The 24,374-nt window shown below is 43.6% G+C and overlaps 13 non-coding genes across 13 annotated transcripts; all 13 read left to right on the forward strand.

Moving 5' to 3' along the window:
• Window positions 1-1,181: 1,181 nt before the first annotated feature.
• On the forward strand, window positions 1,182-1,263 carry trnas-aga (transfer RNA serine (anticodon AGA)). Its single transcript has one exon. It is a non-coding gene; the product is annotated as a tRNA-Ser (tRNA).
• A 1,573-nt stretch (window positions 1,264-2,836) lies between these two features.
• trnad-guc (transfer RNA aspartic acid (anticodon GUC)) lies at window positions 2,837-2,908 on the forward strand. The gene has a single exon. It is a non-coding gene; the product is annotated as a tRNA-Asp (tRNA).
• Window positions 2,909-3,124: 216 nt separating this feature from the next.
• Window positions 3,125-3,206, forward strand: trnas-aga (transfer RNA serine (anticodon AGA)). Its single transcript has one exon. It is a non-coding gene; the product is annotated as a tRNA-Ser (tRNA).
• Window positions 3,207-5,072: 1,866 nt separating this feature from the next.
• On the forward strand, window positions 5,073-5,154 carry trnas-cga (transfer RNA serine (anticodon CGA)). The gene has a single exon. It is a non-coding gene; the product is annotated as a tRNA-Ser (tRNA).
• Window positions 5,155-6,722: 1,568 nt separating this feature from the next.
• trnad-guc (transfer RNA aspartic acid (anticodon GUC)) lies at window positions 6,723-6,794 on the forward strand. Its single transcript has one exon. It is a non-coding gene; the product is annotated as a tRNA-Asp (tRNA).
• A 1,878-nt stretch (window positions 6,795-8,672) lies between these two features.
• Window positions 8,673-8,744, forward strand: trnad-guc (transfer RNA aspartic acid (anticodon GUC)). The gene has a single exon. It is a non-coding gene; the product is annotated as a tRNA-Asp (tRNA).
• Window positions 8,745-10,622: 1,878 nt separating this feature from the next.
• On the forward strand, window positions 10,623-10,694 carry trnad-guc (transfer RNA aspartic acid (anticodon GUC)). Its single transcript has one exon. It is a non-coding gene; the product is annotated as a tRNA-Asp (tRNA).
• A 1,878-nt stretch (window positions 10,695-12,572) lies between these two features.
• On the forward strand, window positions 12,573-12,644 carry trnad-guc (transfer RNA aspartic acid (anticodon GUC)). The gene has a single exon. It is a non-coding gene; the product is annotated as a tRNA-Asp (tRNA).
• A 217-nt stretch (window positions 12,645-12,861) lies between these two features.
• On the forward strand, window positions 12,862-12,943 carry trnas-aga (transfer RNA serine (anticodon AGA)). The gene has a single exon. It is a non-coding gene; the product is annotated as a tRNA-Ser (tRNA).
• A 3,528-nt stretch (window positions 12,944-16,471) lies between these two features.
• Window positions 16,472-16,543, forward strand: trnad-guc (transfer RNA aspartic acid (anticodon GUC)). Its single transcript has one exon. It is a non-coding gene; the product is annotated as a tRNA-Asp (tRNA).
• Window positions 16,544-18,709: 2,166 nt separating this feature from the next.
• trnas-cga (transfer RNA serine (anticodon CGA)) lies at window positions 18,710-18,791 on the forward strand. Its single transcript has one exon. It is a non-coding gene; the product is annotated as a tRNA-Ser (tRNA).
• Window positions 18,792-20,659: 1,868 nt separating this feature from the next.
• trnas-cga (transfer RNA serine (anticodon CGA)) lies at window positions 20,660-20,741 on the forward strand. The gene has a single exon. It is a non-coding gene; the product is annotated as a tRNA-Ser (tRNA).
• Window positions 20,742-22,321: 1,580 nt separating this feature from the next.
• trnad-guc (transfer RNA aspartic acid (anticodon GUC)) lies at window positions 22,322-22,393 on the forward strand. The gene has a single exon. It is a non-coding gene; the product is annotated as a tRNA-Asp (tRNA).
• The last annotated feature ends 1,981 nt before the right edge of the window (window positions 22,394-24,374 follow it).

A 24,374-nucleotide genomic window follows, 5' to 3' on the forward strand; every position in this document is an offset into this window, starting at 1 on the left:
ATGTGTTTGTATGTGGGGTTGCGGTTGAAGCCCAGTTTGTCACAGAAACAGAATCCAAGCTCTCACAGGGCCAGGATAACCGAGTGGTTATGTCGTTGGCCTTAAACTTCAAAGGGTTTTCCACCGTGGGTTCTTCCCCACTCCTGGTTTCTATTTATTTTAACACAGATTTCCTCCCATTCTGATCAGTGATGTCCGATTTTCATCGGTTGAATCAACAATTTTCTGTAACTATGTGTCACTCTGAACCGATAATGAAATGAAATTGTGAAATGTATCTGTGTCGCTCGGTCTCTGCCTCTCTCTCTCTCTCCACAGAGCTGTGTATGTGTTTGTATGTCTGAGTCTTTGTCTCTCTCAGTCTGACTCACTCTGTCTGTCCCTGGTTCTCCGTTTGTCTCAGTCTCTCAATCTGTCTCTTTCTCACGGTGCCCACGTCTGTTCCAATGGGATTCTCTCAGATTCTTTGTCTGACTGGCTCTCTCTTTCCCATCATTTCGGTCTGTCCATTTCTTTGCCTGTCTCTGTTAGTCCCTGCCTCTAACCTGAGAAGTATTTCCATCATTTTCTGTTTTAGTCTCTATCTCTTTCTCTCTATCTGTCTCTCTCCTTGTCACTGTCTTTATCATTGTCTTTCTCTCACTCTTTCCCTTTCTCTCTTAATAGATCAAACACACAAATCTCTGTCTCTGTATGTGTTTGAGTCTTTTTCTCACCCAATCTGCCTCTCCTTCTCAGTCTCACACTTTCTGTCTCTCATTGTCTCGATCTCGGTGTCTGTCTCTCCCTGTTTGTCGGTTTGTCTCTGTCTCTCAATGTGTCTGTCGACTTCTCATGGTGTCCAGTTCTGTTCACAGCTCGATTCCTGCTCCGACAGAGCAGCTATCCGTCAGTTCCTCGTTAGTGTAGTGGTGAGTATCCCCGCCTGTCACGCGGGAGACCGGAGTTCAATTCCCCGACGGGGAGGCAGATGTTTCAAAATGTTGATTTTTACTTCTGTTTCTTGGTAGATACATATTAAAAATTCCAGAGCGAAATCGAACTGTGAAAATACAGGTAGAGGAGTTTGCCTCTTCCAGATTTTTAGCAAACGGTGACTTTTTCAGGATTCTTTGCCGTCTGCTGCACAGAGATGGATGACTGAGTTTTTTCTGAGTAACGTTTAAAACGCCAGCGACACAGTAGTCGTGGCCGAGTGGTTAAGACGATGGACTAGAAATCCATTGGGATTTTCCCGCGCAGGTTCGAATCCTGCCGACTACGATTCTCAGCATTTTTCATTCCATTTCACAATTTAACCAGTTCTCGACCAAACTGATCATGTGATAATTGGAATAACGTCCCACACCTTTCAACACTGACATTTGTTCTCATTTTTATTAATCTGCAATATTCACGATACATCCGATTAAAAAATCGCAACAATCAGTCAAAGTTGCGACACTGATTCAGCCTGTCTATCCCTCGAGATGTCTAAGGCAGCTGTGCATGCCCGTTGGTGCGTGTAAATTTTTGGTTATGTGTGTCTCTGTGTCTGTCTATCTCTATTTTTGTCTCTGTGTATGTGCAACTGTCTGTGGAAATCATCACCATGAATTTGGTATGTCCTGGAACTTATAAAAAAGACTTGGGGAAAATAATACGGTTGTGAACTTTTGTATCGGCTTTGGTTCAGTGGAAGCATTCTCGACTGAATCAGGAGTTTGTGTGTTCAAGTCGCACTCCTTGGACTTGAGCATATCATCTTGGCTAACACTCAAGTGCAGCACTTGGGGAATTTTGCAATGTTGAAGCTGTTGACTTTCGGATGAAATGTTAAATTGAAGCTCCGTCTGCACCCTCGGGTGGATATGAAAGGTCCCAGATCATTACTCGAAACAGAGTAGGAGTGTTGCCCTCGTGTAAATATTACTAAAAATGTTCGTAAATGCTCACTAAAAGACAATGTGCATGTGTTTGTATGTGGGGTTGGGGTTGAAGCCCAGTTTGTCACAGAGACAGAATCCAAGCTCTCACAGGGCCAGGATAACCGAGTGGTTATGTCGTTGGCCTTAAACTTCAAAGGGTTTCCACCGTGGGTTCTTCCCCACTCCTGGTTTCTATTTATTTTAACACAGATTTCCTCCCATTCTGATCAGTGATGTCCGATTTTCATCGGTTGAATCAACAATTTTCTGTAAAAATGTGTCACTCTGAACCGATAATGAAATGGAATTGTGAATGTATCTGTGTCGCTCGGTCTCTGCCTCTCTCTCTCTCTCCACAGAGCTGTGTATGTGTTTGTATGTCTGAGTCTTTGTCTCTCTCAGTCTGACTCACTCTGTCTGTCCCTGTTTCTCCGTTTGTCTCAGTCTCTCAATCTGTCTCTTTCTCACGGTGCCCACGTCTGTTCCAATGGGATTCTCTCAGATCCTTTGTCTGACTGGCTCTCTCTTTCCCATCATTTCGGTCTGTCCATTTCTTTGCCTGTCTCTGTTAGTCCCTGCCTCTAACCTGAGAAGTATTTCCATCATTTTCTGTTTTAGTCTCTATCTCTTTCTCTCTATCTGTCTCTCTCCTTGTCACTGTCTTTATCATTGTCTTTCTCTCACTCTTTCCCTTTCTCTCTTAATAGATCAAACACACAAATCTCTGTCTCTGTATGTGTTTGAGTCTTTTTCTCACCCAATCTGCCTCTCCTTCTCAGTCTCACACTTTCTGTCTCTCGTTGTCTCTATCTCGGTGTCTGTCTCTCCCTGTTTGTCGGTTTGTCTCTGTCTCTCAATGTGTCTGTCGACTTCTCATGGTGTCCAGTTCTGTTCATAGCTCGATTCCGACAGAGCAGCTATCCGTCAGTTCCTCGTTAGTGTAGTGGTGTGTATCCCCGCCTGTCACGCGGGAGACCGGGGTTCAATTCCCCGACGGGGAGGCAGATGTTTCAAAACGTTGATTTTTACTTCTGTTTCTTGGTAGATACATATTAAAAATTCCAGAGCGAAATCGAACTGTGAAAATACAGGTAGAGGAGTTTGCCTCTTCCAGATTTTTAGCAAACGGATACTTTTTCAGGATTCTTTGGCCGTCTGCTGCACAGAGATGGATGACTGAGTTTTTTCTGAGCAACGTTTAAAAAGCCAGCGACACAGTAGTCGTGGCCGAGTGGTTAAGGCGATGGACTAGAAATCTATTGGGATTTTCCCGCGCAGGTTCGAATCCTGCCGACTACGATTCTCAGCATTTTTCATTCCATTTCACAATTTAACCAGTTCTCCAGCAAACTGATCATGCGATAATTGGAATAACGTCCCACACCTTTCAACACTGACATTTGTTCTCATTTTTATTAATCTGCAATATTCACGATACATCCGATTAAAAAATCGCAACAATCAGTCAAAGTTGCGACAGTGATTCAGCCTGTCTATCCCTCGAGATGTCTAAGGCAGCTATGCATGCCCGTTGGTGCGTGTAAATGTTTGGTTATGTGTGTCTCTGTGTCTGTCTATCTCTATTTTTGTCTCTGTGTATGTGCAACTGTCTGTGGAAATCATCACCATGAATTTGGTATGTCCTGGAACTTATAAAAAAGACTTGGGGAAAATAATACGGTTGTGAACTTTTGTATCGGCTTTGGTTCAGTGGCAGCATTCTCGACTGAATCAGGAGTTTATGTGTTCAAGTCGCACTCCTTGGACTTGAGCATATCATCTTGGCTAACACTCAAGTGCAGCACTTGGGGAATTTTGCAATGTTGAAGCTGTTGACTATCGGATGAAATGTTAAATTGAAGCTCCGTCTGCACCCTCGGGTGGATATGAAAGGTCCCAGAGCATTACTCGAAACAGAGTAGGAGTGTTGCCCTCGTGTAAATATTACTAAAAATGTTCGTAAATGCTCACTAAAAGACAATGTGCATGTGTTTGTATGTGGGGTTGGGGTTGAAGCCCAGTTTGTCACAGAGACAGAATCCAAGCTCTCACAGGGCCAGGATAACCGAGTGGTTATGTCGTTGGCCTTAAACTTCAAAGGGTTTCCACCGTGGGTTCTTCCCCACTCCTGGTTTCTATTTATTTTAACAGATTTCCTCCCATTCTGATCAGTGATGTCCGATTTTCATCGGTTGAATCAACAATTTTCTGTAAATATGTGTCACTCTGAACCGATAATGAAATGAAATTGTGAAATCTATCTGTGTCGCTCGGTCTCTGCCTCTCTCTCTCTCTCCACAGAGCTGTGTATGTGTTTGTCTGTCTGAGTCTTTGTCTCTCTCAGTCTGACTCACTCTGTCTGTCCCTGTTTCTCCGTTTGTCTCAGTCTCTCAATCTGTCTCTTTCTCACGGTGCCCACGTCTGTTCCAATGGGATTCTCTCAGATTCTTTGTCTGACTGGCTCTCTCTTTCCCATCATTTCGGTCTGTCCATTTCTTTGCCTGTCTCTGTTAGTCCCTGCCTCTAACCTGAGAAGTATTTCCATCATTTTCTGTTTTAGTCTCTATCTCTTTCTCTCTATCTGTCTCTCTCCTTGTCACTGTCTTTATCATTGTCTTTCTCTCACTCTTTCCCTTTCTCTCTTAATAGATCAAACACACAAATCTCTGTCTCTGTATGTGTTTGAGTCTTTTTCTCACCCAATCTGCCTCTCCTTCTCAGTCTCACACTTTCTGTCTCTCGTTGTCTCTATCTCGGTGTCTGTCTCTCCCTGTTTGTCGGTTTGTCTCCGTCTCTCAATGTGTCTGTCGACTTCTCATGGTGTCCTGTTCTGTTCACAGCTCGATTCCTGCTCCGACAGAGCAGCTATCCGTCAGTTCCTCGTTAATATAGTGGTGAGTATCCCCGCCTGTCACGCGGGGGACCCGGGTTCAATTCCCCGACGGGGAGTCAGATGTTTCAAAATGTTGATTTTTACTTCTGTTTCTTGGTAGATACATATTAAAAATTCCAGAGCGAAATCGAACTGTGAAAATACAGGTCGAGGAGTTTGCCTCTTCCAGATTTTTAGCTAACAGAGACTTTTTCAGGATTCTTTGGCCGTCTGCTGCACAGAGATGGAAGACTGAGTTTTTTCTGAGTAACGTTTAAAAAGCCAGCGACACAGTAGTCGTGGCCGAGTGGTTAAGGCGATGGAATCGAAATCCATTGGGATTCTGCCGCGCAGGTTCGAATTCTGCCGACTACGATTCTCAGCATTTTTCATTCCATTTCACAATTTAACCAGTTCTCGAACAAACTGATCATGTGATAATTGGAATAACGTCCCACACCTTTCAACACTGACATTTGTTCTCATTTTTATTAATCTGCAATATTCACGATACATCCGATTAAAAAATCGCAACAATCAGTCAAAGTTGCGACAGTGATTCAGCCTGTCTATCCCTCGAGATGTCTAAGGCAGCTGTGCATGCCCGTTGGTGCGTGTAAATTTTTGGTTATGTGTGTCTCTGTGTCTGTCTATCTCTATTTTTGTCTCTGTGTATGTGCAACTGTCTGTGGAAATCATCACCATGAATTTGGTATGTCCTGGAACTTATAAAAAAGACTTGGGGAAAATAATACGGTTGTGAACTTTTGTATCGGCTTTGGTTCAGTGGCAGCATTCTCGACTGAATCAGGAGTTTGTGTGTTCAAGTCGCACTCCTTGGACTTGAGCATATCATCTTGGCTAACACTCAAGTGCAGCACTTGTGGAATTTTGCAATGTTGAAGCTGTTGACTTTCGGATGAAATGTTAAATTGAAGCTCCGTCTGCACCCTCGGGTGGATATGAAAGGTCCCAGAGCATTACTCGAAATAGAGTAGGAGTGTTGCCCTCGTGTAAATATTACTAAAAATGTTCGTAAATGCTCACTAAAAGACAATGTGCATGTGTTTGTATGTGGGGTTGGGGTTGAAGCCCAGTTTGTCACAGAGAGAGAATGCAAGCTCTCACAGGGCCAGGATAACCGAGTGGTTATGTCGTTGGCCTTAAACTTCAAAGGGTTTCCACCGTGGGTTCTTCCCCACTCCTGGTTTCTATTTATTTTAACACAGATTTCCTCCCATTCTGATCAGTGATGTCCGATTTTCATCGGTTGAATCAACAATTTTCTGTAAATATGTGTCACTTGGAACCGATAATGAAATGAAATTGTGAAATGTATCTGTGTCGCTCGGTCTCTGCCTCTCTCTCTCTCTCCACAGAGCTGTGTATGTGTTTGTATGTCTGAGTCTTTGTCTCTCTCAGTCTGACTCACTCTGTCTGTCCCTGTTTCTCCGTTTGTCTCAGTCTCTTTCTCACGGTGCCCACGTCTATTCCAATGGGATTCTCTCAGATTCTTTGTCTGACTGGCTCTCTCTTTCCCATCATTTCGGTCTGTCCATTTCTTTGCCTGTCTCTGTTAGTCCCTGCCTCTAACCTGAGAAGTATTTCCATCATTTTCTGTTTTAGTCTCTATCTCTTTCTCTCTATCTGTCTCTCTCCTTGTCACTGTCTTTATCATTGTCTTTCTCTCACTCTTTCCCTTTCTCTCTTAATAGATCAAACACACAAATCTCTGTCTCTGTATGTGTTTGCGTCTTTTTCTCACCCAATCTGCCTCTCCTTCTCAATCTCACACTTTCTGTCTCTCGTTGTCTCTATCTCGGTGTCTGTCTCTCCCTGTTTGTCGGTTTGTCTCTGTCTCTCAATGTGTCTGTCGACTTCTCATGGTGTCCAGTTCTGTTCACAGCTCGATTCCTGCTCCGACAGAGCAGCTTTCCATCAGTTCCTCGTTAGTATAGTGGTGAGTATCCCCGCCTGTCACGTGGGAGACCGGGGTTCAATTCCCCGACGGGGAGGCAGATGTTTCAAAATGTTGATTTTTACTTCTGTTTCTTGGTAGATACATATTAAAAATTCCAGAGCGAAATCCGAACTGTGAAAATACAGGGAGAGGAGTTTGCCTCTTCCAGATTTTTAGCTGACGGAGACCTTTTCAGGATTCTTTGGCCGTCTGCTGCACAGAGATGGATGACTGAGTTTTTTCTGAGTAACGTTTAAAAAGCCAGCGACACAGTAGTCGTGGCCGAGTGGTTAAGGCGATGGACTAGAAACCATTGGGATTTTCCCGCGCAGGTTCGAATCTTGCCGACTACGATTCTCAGCATTTTTCATTCCATTTCACAATTTAACCAGTTCTCGACCAAACTGATCATGTGATAATTGGAATAACGTCCCACAACTTTCAACACTGACATTTGTTCTCATTTTTATTAATCTGCAATATTCACGATACATCCGATTAAAAAATCGCAACAATCAGTCAAAGTTGCGACAGTGATTCAGCCTGTCTCTCCCTCGAGATGTCTAAGGCAGCTGTGCATGCCCGTTGGTGCGTGTAAATTTTTGGTTATGTGTTTCTCTGTGTCTGTCTATCTCTATTATTGTCTCTGTGTATGTGCAACTGTCTGTGGAAATCATCACCATGAATTTGGTATGTCCTGGAACTTATAAAAAAGACTTGGGTTAAATAATACGGTTGTGGACTTTTGTATCGGCTTTGGTTCAGTGGCAGCATTCTCGACTGAATCAGGAGTTTGTGTGTTCAAGTCGCACTCCTTGGACTTGAGCATATCATCTTGGCTAACACTCAAGTGCAGCACTTGGGGAATTTTGCAATGTTGAAGCTGTTGACTTTCGGATGAAATGTTAAATTGAAGCTCCGTCTGCACCCTCGGGTGGATATGAAAGGTCCCAGAGCATTACTCGAAACAGAGTAGGAGTGTTGCCCTCGTGTAAATATTACTAAAAATGTTCGTAAATGCTCACTAAAAGACAATGTGCATTTGTTTGTATGTGGGGTTGGGGTTGAAGCCCAGTTTGTCACAGAGAGAGAATGCAAGCTCTCACAGGGCCAGGATAACCGAGTGGTTATGTCGTTGGCCTTAAACTTCAAAGGGTTTCCACCGTGGGTTCTTCCCCACTCCTGGTTTCTATTTATTTTAACACAGATTTCCTCCCATTCTGATCAGTGATGTCCGATTTTCATCGGTTGAATCAACAATTTTCTGTAACTATGTGTCACTCTGAACCGATAATGAAATGAAATTGTGAAATGTATCTGTGTCGCTCGGTCTCTCCCTCTCTCTCTCTCTCCACAGAGCTGTGTATGTGTTTGTATGTCTGAGTCTTTGTCTCTCTCAGTCTGACTCACTCTGTCTGTCCCTGTTTCTCCGTTTGTCTCAGTCTCTCAATCTGTCTCTTTCTCACGGTGCCCACGTCTGTTCCAATGGGATTCTCTCAGATTCTTTGTCTGACTGGCTCTCTCTTTCCCATCATTTCGGTCTGTCCATTTCTTTGCCTGTCTCTGTTAGTCCCTGCCTCTAACCTGAGAAGTATTTCCATCATTTTCTGTTTTAGTCTCTATCTCTTTCTCTCTATCTGTCTCTCTCCTTGTCACTGTCTTTATCATTGTCTTTCTCTCACTCTTTCCCTTTCTCTCTTAATAGATCAAACACACAAATCTCTGTCTCTGTATGTGTTTGCGTCTTTTTCTCACCCAATCTGCCTCTCCTTCTCAGTCTCACACTTTCTGTCTCTCGTTGTCTCTATCTCGGTGTCTGTCTCTCCCTGTTTGTCGGTTTGTCTCTGTCTCTCAATGTGTCTGTCGACTTCTCATGGTGTCCAGTTCTGTTCACAGCTCGATTCCTGCTCCGACAGAGCAGCTTTCCGTCAGTTCCTCGTTAGTATAGTGGTGAGTATCCCCGCCTGTCACGCGGGAGACCGGGGTTCAATTCCCCAACGGGGAGGCAGATGTTTCAAAATGTTGATTTTTACTTCTGTTTCTTGGTAGATACATATTAAAAATTCCAGAGCGAAATCCGAACTGTGAAAATACAGGGAGAGGAGTTTGCCTCTTCCAGATTTTTAGCTGACGGAGACCTTTTCAGGATTCTTTGGCCGTCTGCTGCACAGAGATGGATGACTGAGTTTTTTCTGAGTAACGTTTAAAAAGCCAGCGACACAGTAGTCGTGGCCGAGTGGTTAAGGCGATGGACTAGAAACCATTGGGATTTTCCCGCGCAGGTTCGAATCCTGCCGACTACGATTCTCAGCATTTTTCATTCCATTTCACAATTTAACCAGTTCTCGACTAAACTGATCATGTGATAATTGGAATAACGTCCCACAACTTTCAACACTGACATTTGTTCTCATTTTTATTAATCTGCAATATTCACGATACATCCGATTAAAAAATCGCAACAATCAGTCAAAGTTGCGACAGTGATTCAGCCTGTCTCTCCCTCGAGATGTCTAAGGCAGCTGTGCATGCCCGTTGGTGCGTGTAAATTTTTGGTTATGTGTGTCTCTGTGTCTGTCTATCTCTATTTTTGTCTCTGTGTATGTGCAACTGTCTGTGGAAATCATCACCATGAATTTGGTATGTCCTGGAACTTATAAAAAAGACTTGGAGAAAATAATACGGTTGTGGACTTTTGTATCGGCTTTGGTTCAGTGGCAGCATTCTCGACTGAATCAGGAGTTTGTGTGTTCAAGTCGCACTCCTTGGACTTGAGCATATCATCTTGGCTAATACTCAAGTGCAGCACTTGGGGAATTTTGCAATGTTGAAGCTGTTGACTTTCGGATGAAATGTTAAATTGAAGCTCCGTCTGCACCCTCGGGTGGATATGAAAGGTCCCAGAGCATTACTCGAAATAGAGTAGGAGTGTTGCCCTCGTGTAAATATTACTAAAAATGTTCGTAAATGCTCACTAAAAGACAATGTGCATTTGTTTGTATGTGGGGTTGGGGTTGAAGCCCAGTTTGTCACAGAGAGAGAATGCAAGCTCTCACAGGGCCAGGATAACCGAGTGATTATGTCGTTGGCCTTAAACTTCAAAGGGTTTCCACCGTGGGTTCTTCACAACTCCTGGTTTCTATTTATTTTAACACAGATTTCCTCCCATTCTGATCAGTGATGTCCGATTTTCATCGGTTGAATCAACAATTTTCTGTAAATATGTGTCACTCTGAACCGATAATGAAATTGAATTGTGAAATCTATCTGTGTCGCTCGGTCTCTGCCTCTCTCTCTCTCTCCACAGAGCTGTGTATGTGTTTGTATGTCTGAGTCTTTGTCTCTCTCAGTCTGACTCACTCTGTCTCTCCCTGTTTCTCCGTTTGTCTCAGTCTCTCAATCTGTCTCTTTCTCACGGTGCCCACGTCTGTTCCAATGGGATTCTCTCAGATTCTTTGTCTGACTGGCTCTCTCTTTCCCATCATTTCGGTCTGTCCATTTCTTTGCCTGTCTCTGTTAGTCCCTGCCTCTAACCTGAGAAGTATTTCCATCATTTTCTGTTTTAGTCTCTATCTCTTTCTCTCTATCTGTCTCTCTCCTTGTCACTGTCTTTATCATTGTCTTTCTCTCACTCTTTCCCTTTCTCTCTTAATAGATCAAACACACAAATCTCTGTCTCTGTATGTGTTTGAGTCTTTTTCTCACCAAATCTGCCTCTCCTTCTCAGTCTCACACTTTCTGTCTCTCGTTGTCTCTATCTCGGTGTCTGTCTCTCCCTGTTTGTCGGTTTGTCTCTGTCTCTCAATGTGTCTGTCGACTTCTCATGGTGTCCAGTTCTGTTCACAGCTCGATTCCTGCTCCGACAGAGCAGCTTTCCGTCAGTTCCTCGTTAGTATAGTGGTGAGTATCCCCGCCTGTCACGCGGGAGACCGGGGATCAATTCCCTGACGGGGAGGCAGATGTTTCAAAATGTTGATTTTTACTTCTGTTTCTTGGTAGATACATATTAAAAATTCCAGAGCGAAATCCGAACTGTGAAAATACAGGGAGAGGAGTTTGCCTCTTCCAGATTTTTAGCTGACGGAGACCTTTTCAGGATTCGTTGGCCGTCTGCTGCACAGAGATGGATGACTGAGTTTTTTCTGAGTAACGTTTAAAAAGCCAGCGACACAGTAGTCGTGGCCGAGTGGTTAAGGCGATGGACTAGAAACCATTGGGATTTTCCCGCGCAGGTTCGAATCCTGCCGACTACGATTCTCAGCATTTTTCATTCCATTTCACAATTTAACCAGTTCTCGACCAAACTGATCATGTGATAATTGGAATAACGTCCCACAACTTTCAACACTGACATTTGTTCTCATTTTTATTAATCTGCAATATTCACGATACATCCGATTAAAAAATCGCAACAATCAGTCAAAGTTGCGACAGTGATTCAGCCTGTCTCTCCCTCGAGATGTCTAAGGCAGCTGTGCATGCCCGTTGGTGCGTGTAAATTTTTGGTTATGTGTGTCTCTGTGTCTGTCTATCTCTATTTTTGTCTCTGTGTATGTGCAACTGTCTGTGGAAATCATCACCATGAATTTGGTATGTCCTGGAACTTATAAAAAAGACTTGGGGAAAATAATACGGTTGTGGACTTTTGTATCGGCTTTGGTTCAGTGGCAGCATTCTCGACTGAATCAGGAGTTTGTGTGTTCAAGTCGCACTCCTTGGACTTGAGCATATCATCTTGGCTAACACTCAAGTGCAGCACTTGGGGAATTTTGCAATGTTGAAGCTGTTGACTTTCGGATGAAATGTTAAATTGAAGCTCCGTCTGCACCCTCGGGTGGATATGAAAGGTCCCAGAGCATTACTCGAAATAGAGTAGGAGTGTTGCCCTCGTGTAAATATTACTAAAAATGTTCGTAAATGCTCACTAAAAGACAATGTGCATTTGTTTGTATGTGGGGTTGGGGTTGAAGCCCAGTTTGTCACAGAGAGAGAATGCAAGCACTCACAGTGCCAGGATAACCGAGTGGTTATGTCGTTGGCCTTAAACTTCAAAGGGTTTCCACCGTGGGTTCTTCACAACACCTGGTTTCTATTTATTTTAACACAGATTTCCTCCCATTCTGATCAGTGATGTCCGATTTTCATCGGTTGAATCAACAATTTTCTGTAAATATGTGTCACTCTGAACCGATAATGAAATTAAATTGTGAAATCTATCTGTGTCGCTCGGTCTCTGCCTCTCTCTCTCTCTCCACAGAGCTGTGTATGTGTTTGTATGTCTGAGTCTTTGTCTCTCTCAGTCTGACTCACTCTGTCTGTCCCTGTTTCTCCGTTTGTCTCAGTCTCTCAATCTGTCTCTTTCTCACGGTGCCCACGTCTGTTCCAATGGGATTCTCTCAGATTCTTTGTCTGACTGGCTCTCTCTTTCCCATCATTTCGGTCTGTCCATTTCTTTGCCTGTCTCTGTTAGTCCCTGCCTCTAACCTGAGAAGTATTTCCATCATTTTCTGTTTTAGTCTCTATCTCTTTCTCTCTATCTGTCTCTCTCCTTGTCACTGTCTTTATCATTGTCTTTCTCTCACTCTTTCCCTTTCTCTCTTAATAGATCAAACACACAAATCTCTGTCTCTGTATGTGTTTGCGTCTTTTTCTCACCCAATCTGCCTCTCCTTCTCAGTCTCACACTTTCTGTCTCTCGTTGTCTCTATCTCGGTGTCTGTCTCTCCCTGTTTGTCGGTTTGTCTCTGTCTCTCAATGTGTCTGTCGACTTCTCATGGTGTCCAGTTCTGTTCACAGCTCGATTCCTGCTCCGACAGAGCAGCTTTCCGTCAGTTCCTCGTTAGTATAGTGGTGAGTATCCCCGCCTGTCACGCGGGAGACCGGGGTTCAATTCCCCGACGGGGAGGCAGATGCTTCAAAATGTTGATTTTTACTTCTGTTTCTTGGTAGATACATATTAAAAATTCCAGAGCGAAATCCGAACTGTGAAAATACAGGGAGAGGAGTTTGCCTCTTCCAGATTTTTAGCTGACGGAGACCTTTTCAGGATTCTTTGGCCGTCTGCTGCACAGAGATGGATGACTGAGTTTTTTCTGAGTAACGTTTAAAAAGCCAGCGACACAGTAGTCGTGGCCGAGTGGTTAAGGCGATGGACTAGAAATCCATTGGGATTTTCCCGCGCAGGTTCGAATCCTGCCGACTACGATTCTCAGCATTTTTCATTCCATTTCACAATTTAACCAGTTCTCGACCAAACTGATCATGTGATAATTGGAATAACGTCCCACACCTTTCAACACTGACATTTGTTCTCATTTTTATTAATCTGCAATATTCACGATACATCCGATTAAAAAATCGCAACAATCAGTCAAAGTTGCGACAGTGATTCAGCCTGTCTCTCCCTCGAGATGTCTAAGGCAGCTGTGCATGCCCGTTGGTGCGTGTAAATTTTTGGTTATGTGTGTCTCTGTGTCTGTCTATCTCTATTTTTGTCTCTGTGTATGTGCAACTGTCTGTGGAAATCATCACCATGAATTTGGTATGTCCTGGAACTTATAAAAAAGACTTGGGGAAAATAATACGGTTGTGGACTTTTGTATCGGCTTTGGTTCAGTGGCGGCATTCTCGACTGAATCAGGAGTTTGTGTGTTCAAGTCGCACTCCTTGGACTTGAGCATATCATCTTGGCTAACACTCAAGTGCAGCACTTGGGGAATTTTGCAATGTTGAAGCTGTTGACTTTCGGATGAAATGTTAAATTGAAGCTCCGTCTGCACCCTCGGGTGGATATGAAAGGTCCCAGAGCATTACTCGAAACAGAGTAGGAGTGTTGCCCTCGTGTAAATATTACTAAAAATGTTCGTAAATGCTCACTAAAAGACAATGTGCATGTGTTTGTATGTGGGGTTGGGGTTGAAGCCCAGTTTGTCACAGAGACAGAATCCAAGCTCTCACAGGGCCAGGATAAACGAGTGGCTATGTCGTTGGCCTTAAACTTCAAAGGGTTTCCACCGTGGGTTCTTCCCCACTCCTGGTTTCTATTTATTTTAACACAGATTTCCTCCCATTCTGATCAGTGATGTCCGATTTTCATCGGTTGAATCAACAATTTTCTGTAAATATGTGTCACTCTGAACCGATAATGAAATGAAATTGTGAAATCTATCTGTGTCGCTCGGTCTCTGCCTCTCTCTCTCTCTCCACAGAGCTGTGTATGTGTTTGTATGTCTGAGTCTTTGTCTCTCTCAGTCTGACTCACTCTGTCTGTCCCTGTTTCTCCGTTTGTCTCAGTCTCTCAATCTGTCTCTTTCTCACGGTGCCCACGTCTGTTCCAATGGGATTCTCTCAGATTCTTTGTCTGACTGGCTCTCTCTTTCCCATCATTTCGGTGTGTCCATTTCTTTGCCTGTCTCTGTTAGTCCCTGCCTCTAACCTGAGAATCATTTCCATCATTTTCTGTTTTAGTCTCTATCTCTTTCTCTCTATCTGTCTCTCTCCTTGTCACTGTCTTTATCATTGTCTTTCTCTCACTCTTTCCCTTTCTCTCTTAATAGATCAAACACACAAATCTCTGTCTCTGTATGTGTTTGCGTCTTTTTCTCAACCAATCTGCCTCTCCTTCTCAGTCTCACACTTTCTGTCTCTCGTTGTCTCTATCTCGCTGTCTGTCTCTCCCTGTTTGTCGGTTTGTCTCTGTCTCTCAATGTGTCTGTCGACTTCTCATAGTGTCCAGTTCTGTTCACAGATCGATTCCTGCTCCGACAGTGCATCTATCCGTCAGTTCCTCGTTAGTGTAGTGGTGAGTATCCCTGCCTGTCACGCGGGAGACCGGAGTTCAATTCCCCGACGGGGAGGCAGTTGTTTCAAAATGTTGATTTTTACTTCTGTTTCTTGGTAGATACATATTAAAAATTCCAGAGCGAAATCGAACTGTGAAAATACAGGTAGAGGAGTTTGCCTCTTCCAGATTTTTAGCAAACGGTGACTTTTTCAGGATTCTTTGCCGTCTGCTGCACAGAGATGGATGACTGAGTTTTTTCTGAGTAACGTTTAAAAAGCCAGCGACACAGTAGTCGTGGCCGAGTGGTTAAGACGATGGACTAGAAATCCATTGGAATTTTCCCGCGCAGGTTCGAATCCTGCCGACTACGATTCTCAGCATTCTTCATTCCATTTCACAATTTAACCAGTTCTCGACCAAACTGATCATGTGATAATTGGAATAACGTCCCACACCTTTCAACACTGACATTTGGTCTCATTTTTATTAATCTGCAATATTCACGATACATCCGATTAAAAAATCGCAACAATCAGTCAAAGTTGCGACACTGATTCAGCCTGTCTATCCCTCGAGATGTCTAAGGCAGCTGTGCATGCCCGTTGGTGCGTGTAAATTTTTGGTTATGTGTGTCTCTGTGTCTGTCTATCTCTATTTTTGTCTCTGTGTATGTGCAACTGTCTGTGGAAATCATCACCATGAATTTGGTATGTCCTGGAACTTATAAAAAAGACTTGGGGAAAATAATACGGTTGTGAACTTTTGTATCGGCTTTGGTTCAGTGGAAGCATTCTCGACTGAATCAGGAGTTTGTGTGTTCAAGTCGCACTCCTTGGACTTGAGCATATCATCTTGGCTAACACTCAAGTGCAGCACTTGGGGAATTTTGCAATGTTGAAGCTGTTGACTTTCGGATGAAATGTTAAATTGAAGCTCCGTCTGCACCCTCGGGTGGATATGAAAGGTCCCAGAGCATTACTCGAAACAGAGTAGGAGTGTTGCCCTCGTGTAAATATTACTAAAAATGTTCGTAAATGCTCACTAAAAGACAATGTGCATGTGTTTGTATGTGGGGTTGGGGTTGAAGCCCAGTTTGTCACAGAGACAGAATCCAAGCTCTCACAGGGCCAGGATAACCGAGTGGTTATGTCGTTGGCCTTAAACTTCAAAGGGTTTCCACCGTGGGTTCTTCCCCACTCCTGGTTTCTATTTATTTTAACACAGATTTCCTCCCATTCTGATCAGTGATGTCCGATTTTCATCGGTTGAATCAACAATTTTCTGTAAAAATGTGTCACTCTGAACCGATAATGAAATGAAATTGTGAATGTATCTGTGTCGCTCGGTCTCTGCCTCTCTCTCTCTCTCCACAGAGCTGTGTATGTGTTTGTATGTCTGAGTCTTTGTCTCTCTCAGTCTGACTCACTCTGTCTGTCCCTGTTTCTCCGTTTGTCTCAGTCTCTCAATCTGTCTCTTTCTCACGGTGCCCACGTCTGTTCCAATGGGATTCTCTCAGATCCTTTGTCTGACTGGCTCTCTCTTTCCCATCATTTCGGTCTGTCCATTTCTTTGCCTGTCTCTGTTAGTCCCTGCCTCTAACCTGAGAAGTATTTCCATCATTTTCTGTTTTAGTCTCTATCTCTTTCTCTCTATCTGTCTCTCTCCTTGTCACTGTCTTTATCATTGTCTTTCTCTCACTCTTTCCCTTTCTCTCTTAATAGATCAAACACACAAATCTCTGTCTCTGTATGTGTTTGAGTCTTTTTCTCACCCAATCTGCCTCTCCTTCTCAGTCTCACACTTTCTGTCTCTCGTTGTCTCTATCTCGGTGTCTGTCTCTCCCTGTTTGTCGGTTTGTCTCTGTCTCTCAATGTGTCTGTCGACTTCTCATGGTGTCCAGTTCTGTTCACAGCTCGATTCCTGCTCCGACAGAGCAGCTTTCCGTCAGTTCCTCGTTAGTATAGTGGTGAGTATCCCCGCCTGTCACGCGGGAGACCGGGGTTCAATTCCCCGACGGGGAGGCAGATGTTTCAAAATGTTGATTTTTACTTCTGTTTCTTGGTAGATACATATTAAAAATTCCAGAGCGAAATCCGAACTGTGAAAATACAGGGAGAGGAGTTTGCCTCTTCCAGATTTTTAGCTGACGGAGACCTTTTCAGGATTCTTTGGCCGTCTGCTGCACAGAGATGGATGACTGAGTTTTTTCTGAGTAACGTTTAAAAAGCCAGCGACACAGTCGTCGTGGCCGAGTGGTTAAGGCGATGGACTAGAAACCATTGGGATTTTCCCGCGCAGGTTCGAATCCTGCCTACTACGATTCTCAGCATTTTTCATTCCATTTCACAATTTAACCAGTTCTCGACCAAACTGATCATGTGATAATTGGAATAACGTCCCACAACTTTCAACACTGACATTTGTTCTCATTTTTATTAATCTGCAATATTCACGATACATCCGATTAAAAAATCGCAACAATCAGTCAAAGTTGCGACAGTGATTCAGCCTGTCTCTCCCTCGAGATGTCTAAGGCAGCTGTGCATGCCCGTTGGTGCGTGTAAATTTTTGGTTATGTGTGTCTCTGTGTCTGTCTATCTCTATTTTTGTCTCTGTGTATGTGCAACTGTCTGTGGAAATCATCACCATGAATTTGGTATGTCCTGGAACTTATAAAAAAGACTTGGGGAAAATAATACGGTTGTGGACTTTTGTATCGGCTTTGGTTCAGTGGCAGCATTCTCGACTGAATCAGGAGTTTGTGTGTTCAAGTCGCACTCCTTGGACTTGAGCATATCATCTTGGCTAACACTCAAGTGCAGCACTTGGGGAATTTTGCAATGTTGAAGCTGTTGACTTTCGGATGAAATGTTAAATTGAAGCTCCGTCTGCACCCTCGGGTGGATATGAAAGGTCCCAGAGCATTACTCGAAACAGAGTAGGAGTGTTGCCCTCGTGTAAATATTACTAAAAATGTTCGTAAATGCTCACTAAAAGACAATGTGCATGTGTTTGTATGTGGGGTTGTGGTTGAAGCCCAGTTTGTCACAGAGACAGAATCCAAGCTCTCACAGGGCCAGGATAACCGAGTGGTTATGTCGTTGGCCTTAAACTTCAAAGGGTTTCCACCGTGGGTTCTTCCCCACTCCTGGTTTCTATTTATTTTAACACAGATTTCCTCCCATTCTGATCAGTGATGTCCGATTTTCATCGGTTGAATCAACAATTTTCTGTAAATATGTGTCACTCTGAACCGATAATGAAATGAAATTGTGAAATCTATCTGTGTCGCTCGGTCTCTGCCTCTCTCTCTCTCTCCACAGAGCTGTGTATGTGTTTGTATGTCTGAGTCTTTGTCTCTCTCAGTCTGACTCACTCTGTCTGTCCCTGTTTCTCCGTTTGTCTCAGTCTCTCAATCTGTCTCTTTCTCACGGTGCCCACGTCTGTTCCAATGGGATTCTCTCAGATTCTTTGTCTGACTGGCTCTCTCTTTCCCATCATTTCGGTCTGTCCATTTCTTTGCCTGTCTCTGTTAGTCCCTGCCTCTAACCTGAGAAGTATTTCCATCATTTTCTGTTTTAGTCTCTATCTCTTTCTCTCTATCTGTCTCTCTCCTTGTCACTGTCTTTATCATTGTCTTTCTCTCACTCTTTCCCTTTCTCTCTTAATAGATCAAACACACAAATCTCTGTCTCTGTATGTGTTTGAGTCTTTTTCTCACCCAATCTGCCTCTCCTTCTCAGTCTCACACTTTCTGTCTCTCGTTGTCTCTATCTCGGTGTCTGTCTCTCCCTGTTTGTCGGTTTGTCTCTGTCTCTCAATGTGTCTGTCGACTTCTCATGGTGTCCTGTTCTGTTCACAGCTCGATTCCTGCTCCGACAGAGTAGCTATCCGTCAGTTCCTCGTTAATATATTGGTGAGTATCCCCGCCTGTCACGCGGGAGACCGGGGTTCAATTCCCCGACGGGGAGTCAGATGTTTCAAAATGTTGATTTTTACTTCTGTTTCTTGGTAGATACATATTAAAAATTCCAGAGCGAAATCGAACTGTGAAAATACAGGTCGAGGAGTTTGCCTCTTCCAGATTTTTAGCTAACGGAGACTTTTTCAGGATTCTTTGGCCGTCTGCTGCACAGAGATGGATGACTGAGTTTTTTCTGAGTAACGTTTAAAAAGCCAGCGACACAGTAGTCGTGGCCGAGTGGTTAAGGCGATGGAATCGAAATCCATTGGGATTTTCCCGCGCAGGTTCGAATTCTGCCGACTACGATTCTCAGCATTTTTCATTCCATTTCACAATTTAACCAGTTCTCGACCAAACTGATCATGTGATAATTGGAATAACGTCCCACACCTTTCAACACTGACATTTGTTCTCATTTTTATTAATCTGCAATATTCACGATACATCCGATTAAAAAATCGCAACAATCAGTCAAAGTTGCGACAGTGATTCAGCCTGTCTCTCCCTCGAGATGTCTAAGGCAGCTGTGCATGCCCGTTGGTGCGTGTAAATTTTTGGTTATGTGTGTCTCTGTGTCTGTCTATCTCTATTTTTGTCTCTGTGTATGTGCAACTGTCTGTGGAAATCATCACCATGAATTTGGTATGTCCTGGAACTTATAAAAAAGACTTGGGGAAAATAATACGGTTGTGAACTTTTGTATCGGCTTTGGTTCAGTGGCAGCATTCTCGACTGAATCAGGAGTTTGTGTGTTCAAGTCGCACTCCTTGGACTTGAGCATATCATCTTGGCTAACACTCAAGTGCAGCACTTGGGGAATTTTGCAATGTTGAAGCTGTTGACTTTCGGATGAAATGTTAAATTGAACCTCCGTCTGCACCCTCGGGTGGATATAAAAGGTCCCAGAGCATTACTCGAAACAGAGTAGGAGTGTTGCCCTCGTGTAAATATTACTAAAAATGTTCGTAAATGCTCACTAAAAGACAATGTGCATGTGTTTGTATGTGGGGTTGGGGTTGAAGCCCAGTTTGTCACAGAGACAGAATCCAAGCTCTCACAGGGCCAGGATAACCGAGTGGTTATGTCGTTGGCCTTAAACTTCAAAGGGTTTCCACCGTGGGTTCTTCCCCACTCCTGGTTTCTATTTATTTTAACACAGATTTCCTCCCATTCTGATCAGTGATGTCCGATTTTCATCGGTTGAATCAACAATTTTCTGTAAATATGTGTCACTCTGAACCGATAATGAAATGAAATTGTGAAATCTATCTGTGTCGCTCGGTCTCTGCCTCTCTCTCTCTCTCCACAGAGCTGTGTATGTGTTTGTCTGTCTGAGTCTTTGTCTCTCTCAGTCTGACTCACTCTGTCTGTCCCTGTTTCTCCGTTTGTCTCAGTCTCTCAATCTGTCTCTTTCTCACGGTGCCCACGTCTGTTCCAATGGGATTCTCTCAGATTCTTTGTCTGACTGGCTCTCTCTTTCCCATCATTTCGGTCTGTCCATTTCTTTGCCTGTCTCTGTTAGTCCCTGCCTCTAACCTGAGAAGTATTTCCATCATTTTCTGTTTTAGTCTCTATCTCTTTCTCTCTATCTGTCTCTCTCCTTGTCACTGTCTTTATCATTGTCTTTCTCTCACTCTTTCCCTTTCTCTCTTAATAGATCAAACACACAAATCTCTGTCTCTGTATGTGTTTGAGTCTTTTTCTCACCCAATCTGCCTCTCCTTCTCAGTCTCACACTTTCTGTCTCTCGTTGTCTCTATCTCGGTGTCTGTCTCTCCCTGTTTGTCGGTTTGTCTCTGTCTCTCAATGTGTCTGTCGACTTCTCATGGTGTCCTGTTCTGTTCACAGCTCGATTCCTGCTCCGACAGAGCAGCTATCTGTCAGTTCCTCGTTAATATAGTGGTGAGTATCCCCGCCTGTCACGCGCGAGACCGGGGTTCAATTCCCCGACGGGGAGTCAGATGTTTCAAAATGTTGATTTTTACTTCTGTTTCTTGGTAGATACATATTAAAAATTCCAGAGCGAAATTGAACTGTGAAAATACAGGTCGAGGAGTTTGCCTCTTCCAGATTTTTAGCTAACGGAGACTTTTTCAGGATTCTTTGGCCGTCTGCTGCACAGAGATGGATGACTGAGTTTTTTCTGAGTAACGTTTAAAAAGCCAGCGACACAGTAGTCGTGGCCGAGTGGTTAAGGCGATGGAATCGAAATCCATTGGGATTTTCCCGCGCAGGTTCGATTTCTGCCGACTACGATTCTCAGCATTTTTCATTCCATTTCACAATTTAACCAGTTCTCGAACAAACTGATCATGTGATAATTGGAATAACGTCCCACACCTTTCAACACTGACATTTGTTCTCGTTTTTATTAATCTGCAATATTCACGATACATCCGATTAAAAAATCGCAACAATCAGTCAAAGTTGCGACAGTGATTCAGCCTGTCTATCCCTCGAGATGTCTAAGGCAGCTGTGCATGCCCGTTGGTGCGTGTAAATTTTTGGTTATGTGTGTCTCTGTGTCTGTCTATCTCTATTTTTGTCTCTGTGTATGTGCAACTGTCTGTGGAAATCATCACCATGAATTTGGTATGTCCTGGAACTTATAAAAAAGACTTGGGGAAAATAATACGGTTGTGGACTTTTGTATCGGCTTTGGTTCAGTGGCAGCATTCTCGACTGAATCAGGAGTTTGTGTGTTCAAGTCGCACTCCTTGGACTTGAGCATATCATCTTGGCTAACACTCAAGTGCAGCACTTGGAGAATTTTGCAATGTTGAAGCTGTTGACTTTCGGATGAAATGTTAAATTGAAGCTCCGTCTGCACCCTCGGGTGGATATGAAAGGTCCCAGAGCATTACTCGAAATAGAGTAGGAGTGTTGCCCTCGTGTAAATATTACTAAAAATGTTCGTAAATGCTCACTAAAAGACAATGTGCATTTGTTTGTATGTGGGGTTGGGGTTGAAGCCCAGTTTGTCACAGAGAGAAAATGCAAGCTCTCACAGGGCCAGGATAACCGAGTGGTTATGTCGTTGGCCTTAAACTTCAAAGGGTTTCCACCGTGGGTTCTTCCCCACTCCTGGTTTCTATTTATTTTAACACAGATTTCCTCCCATTCTGATCAGTGATGTCCGATTTTCATCGGTTGAATCAACAATTTTCTGTAAATATGTGTCACTCTGAACCGATAATGAAATGAAATTGTGAAATGTATCTGTGTCGCTCGGTCTCTGCCTCTCTCTCTCTCTCCACAGAGCTGTGTATGTGTTTGTATGTCTGAGTCTTTGTCTCTCTCAGTCTGACTCACTCTGTCTGTCCCTGTTTCTCCGTTTGTCTCAGTCTCTCAATCTGTCTCTTTCTCACGGTGCCCACGTCTGTTCCAATGGGATTCTCTCAGATTCTTTGTCTGACTGGCTCTCCCTTTCCCATCATTTCGGTCTGTCCATTTCTTTGCCTGTCTCTGTTAGTCCCTGCCTCTAACCTGAGAAGTATTTCCATCATTTTCTGTTTTAGTCTCTATCTCTTTCTCTCTATCTGTCTCTCTCCTTGTCACTGTCTTTATCATTGTCTTTCTCTCACTCTTTCCCTTTCTCTCTTAATAGATCAAACACACAAATCTCTGTCTCTGTATGTGTTTGCGTCTTTTTCTCACCCAATCTGCCTCTCCTTCTCAGTCTCACACTTTCTGTCTCTCGTTGTCTCTATCTCGGTGTCTGTCTCTCCCTGTTTGTCGGTTTGTCTCTGTCTCTCAATGTGTCTGTCGACTTCTCATGGTGTCCAGTTCTGTTCACAGCTCGATTCCTGCTCCGACAGAGCAGCTTTCCGTCAGTTCCTCGTTAGTATAGTGGTGAGTATCCCCGCCTGTCACGCGGGAGACCGGGGTTCAATTCCCCAACGGGGAGGCAGATGTTTCAAAATGTTGATTTTTACTTCTGTTTCTTGGTAGATACATATTAAAAATTCCAGAGCGAAATCCGAACTGTGAAAATACAGGGAGAGGAGTTTGCCTCTTCCAGATTTTTAGCTGACGGAGACCTTTTCAGGATTCTTTGGCCGTCTGCTGCACAGAGATGGATGACTGAGTTTTTTCTGAGTAACGTTTAAAAAGCCAGCGACACAGTCGTCGTGGCCGAGTGGTTAAGGCGATGGACTAGAAACCATTGGGATTTTCCCGTGCAGGTTCGAATCCTGCCTACTACGATTCTCAGCATTTTTCATTCCATTTCACAATTTAACCAGTTCTCGACCAAACTGATCATGTGATAATTGGAATAACGTCCCACAACTTTCAACACTGACATTTGTTCTCATTTTTATTAATCTGCAATATTCACGATACATCCGATTAAAAAATCGCAACAATCAGTCAAAGTTGCGACAGTGATTCAGCCTGTCTCTCCCTCGAGATGTCTAAGGCAGCTGTGCATGCCCGTTGGTGCGTGTAAATTTTTGGTTATGTGTGTCTCTGTGTCTGTCTATCTCTATTTTTGTCTCTGTGTATGTGCAACTGTCTGTGGAAATCATCACCATGAATTTGGTATGTCCTGGAACTTATAAAAAAGACTTGGGGAAAATAATACGGTTGTGGACTTTTGTATCGGCTTTGGTTCAGTGGCAGCATTCTCGACTGAATCAGGAGTTTGTGTGTTCAAGTCGCACTCCTTGGACTTGAGCATATCATCTTGGCTAACACTCAAGTGCAGCACTTGGGGAATTTTGCAATGTTGAAGCTGTTGACTTTCGGATGAAATGTTAAATTGAAGCTCCGTCTGCACCCTCGGGTGGATATGAAAGGTCCCAGAGCATTACTCGAAACAGAGTAGGAGTGTTGCCCTCGTGTAAATATTACTAAAAATGTTCGTAAATGCTCACTAAAAGACAATGTGCATGTGTTTGTATGTGGGGTTGGGGTTGAAGCCCAGTTTGTCACAGAGACAGAATCCAAGCTCTCACAGGGCCAGGATAACCGAGTGGTTATGTCGTTGGCCTTAAACTTCAAAGGGTTTCCACCGTGGGTTCTTCCCCACTCCTGGTTTCTATTTATTTTAACACAGATTTCCTCCCATTCTGATCAGTGATGTCCGATTTTCATCGGTTGAATCAACAATTTTCTGTAAATATGTGTCACTCTGAACCGATAATGAAATGAAATTGTGAAATCTATCTGTGTCGCTCGGTCTCTGCCTCTCTCTCTCTCTCCACAGAGCTGTGTATGTGTTTGTATGTCTGAGTCTTTGTCTCTCTCAGTCTGACTCACTCTGTCTGTCCCTGTTTCTCCGTTTGTCTCAGTCTCTCAATCTGTCTCTTTCTCACGGTGCCCACGTCTGTTCCAATGGGATTCTCTCAGATTCTTTGTCTGACTGGCTCTCTCTTTCCCATCATTTCGGTCTGTCCATTTCTTTGCCTGTCTCTGTTAGTCCCTGCCTCTAACCTGAGAAGTATTTCCATCATTTTCTGTTTTAGTCTCTATCTCTTTCTCTCTATCTGTCTCTCTCCTTGTCACTGTCTTTATCATTGTCTTTCTCTCACTCTTTCCCTTTCTCTCTTAATAGATCAAACACACAAATCTCTGTCTCTGTATGTGTTTGAGTCTTTTTCTCACCCAATCTGCCTCTCCTTCTCAGTCTCACACTTTCTGTCTCTCGTTGTCTCTATCTCGGTGTCTGTCTCTCCCTGTTTGTCGGTTTGTCTCTGTCTCTCAATGTGTCTGTCGACTTCTCATGGTGTCCTGTTCTGTTCACAGCTCGATTCCTGCTCCGACAGAGTAGCTATCCGTCAGTTCCTCGTTAATATATTGGTGAGTATCCCCGCCTGTCACGCGGGAGACCGGGGTTCAATTCCCCGACGGGGAGTCAGATGTTTCAAAATGTTGATTTTTACTTC

Source organism: Pristiophorus japonicus, chromosome 23 (assembly GCF_044704955.1).
Source record: "Pristiophorus japonicus isolate sPriJap1 chromosome 23, sPriJap1.hap1, whole genome shotgun sequence".
Classification (NCBI taxonomy): domain Eukaryota; kingdom Metazoa; phylum Chordata; class Chondrichthyes; family Pristiophoridae; genus Pristiophorus; species Pristiophorus japonicus.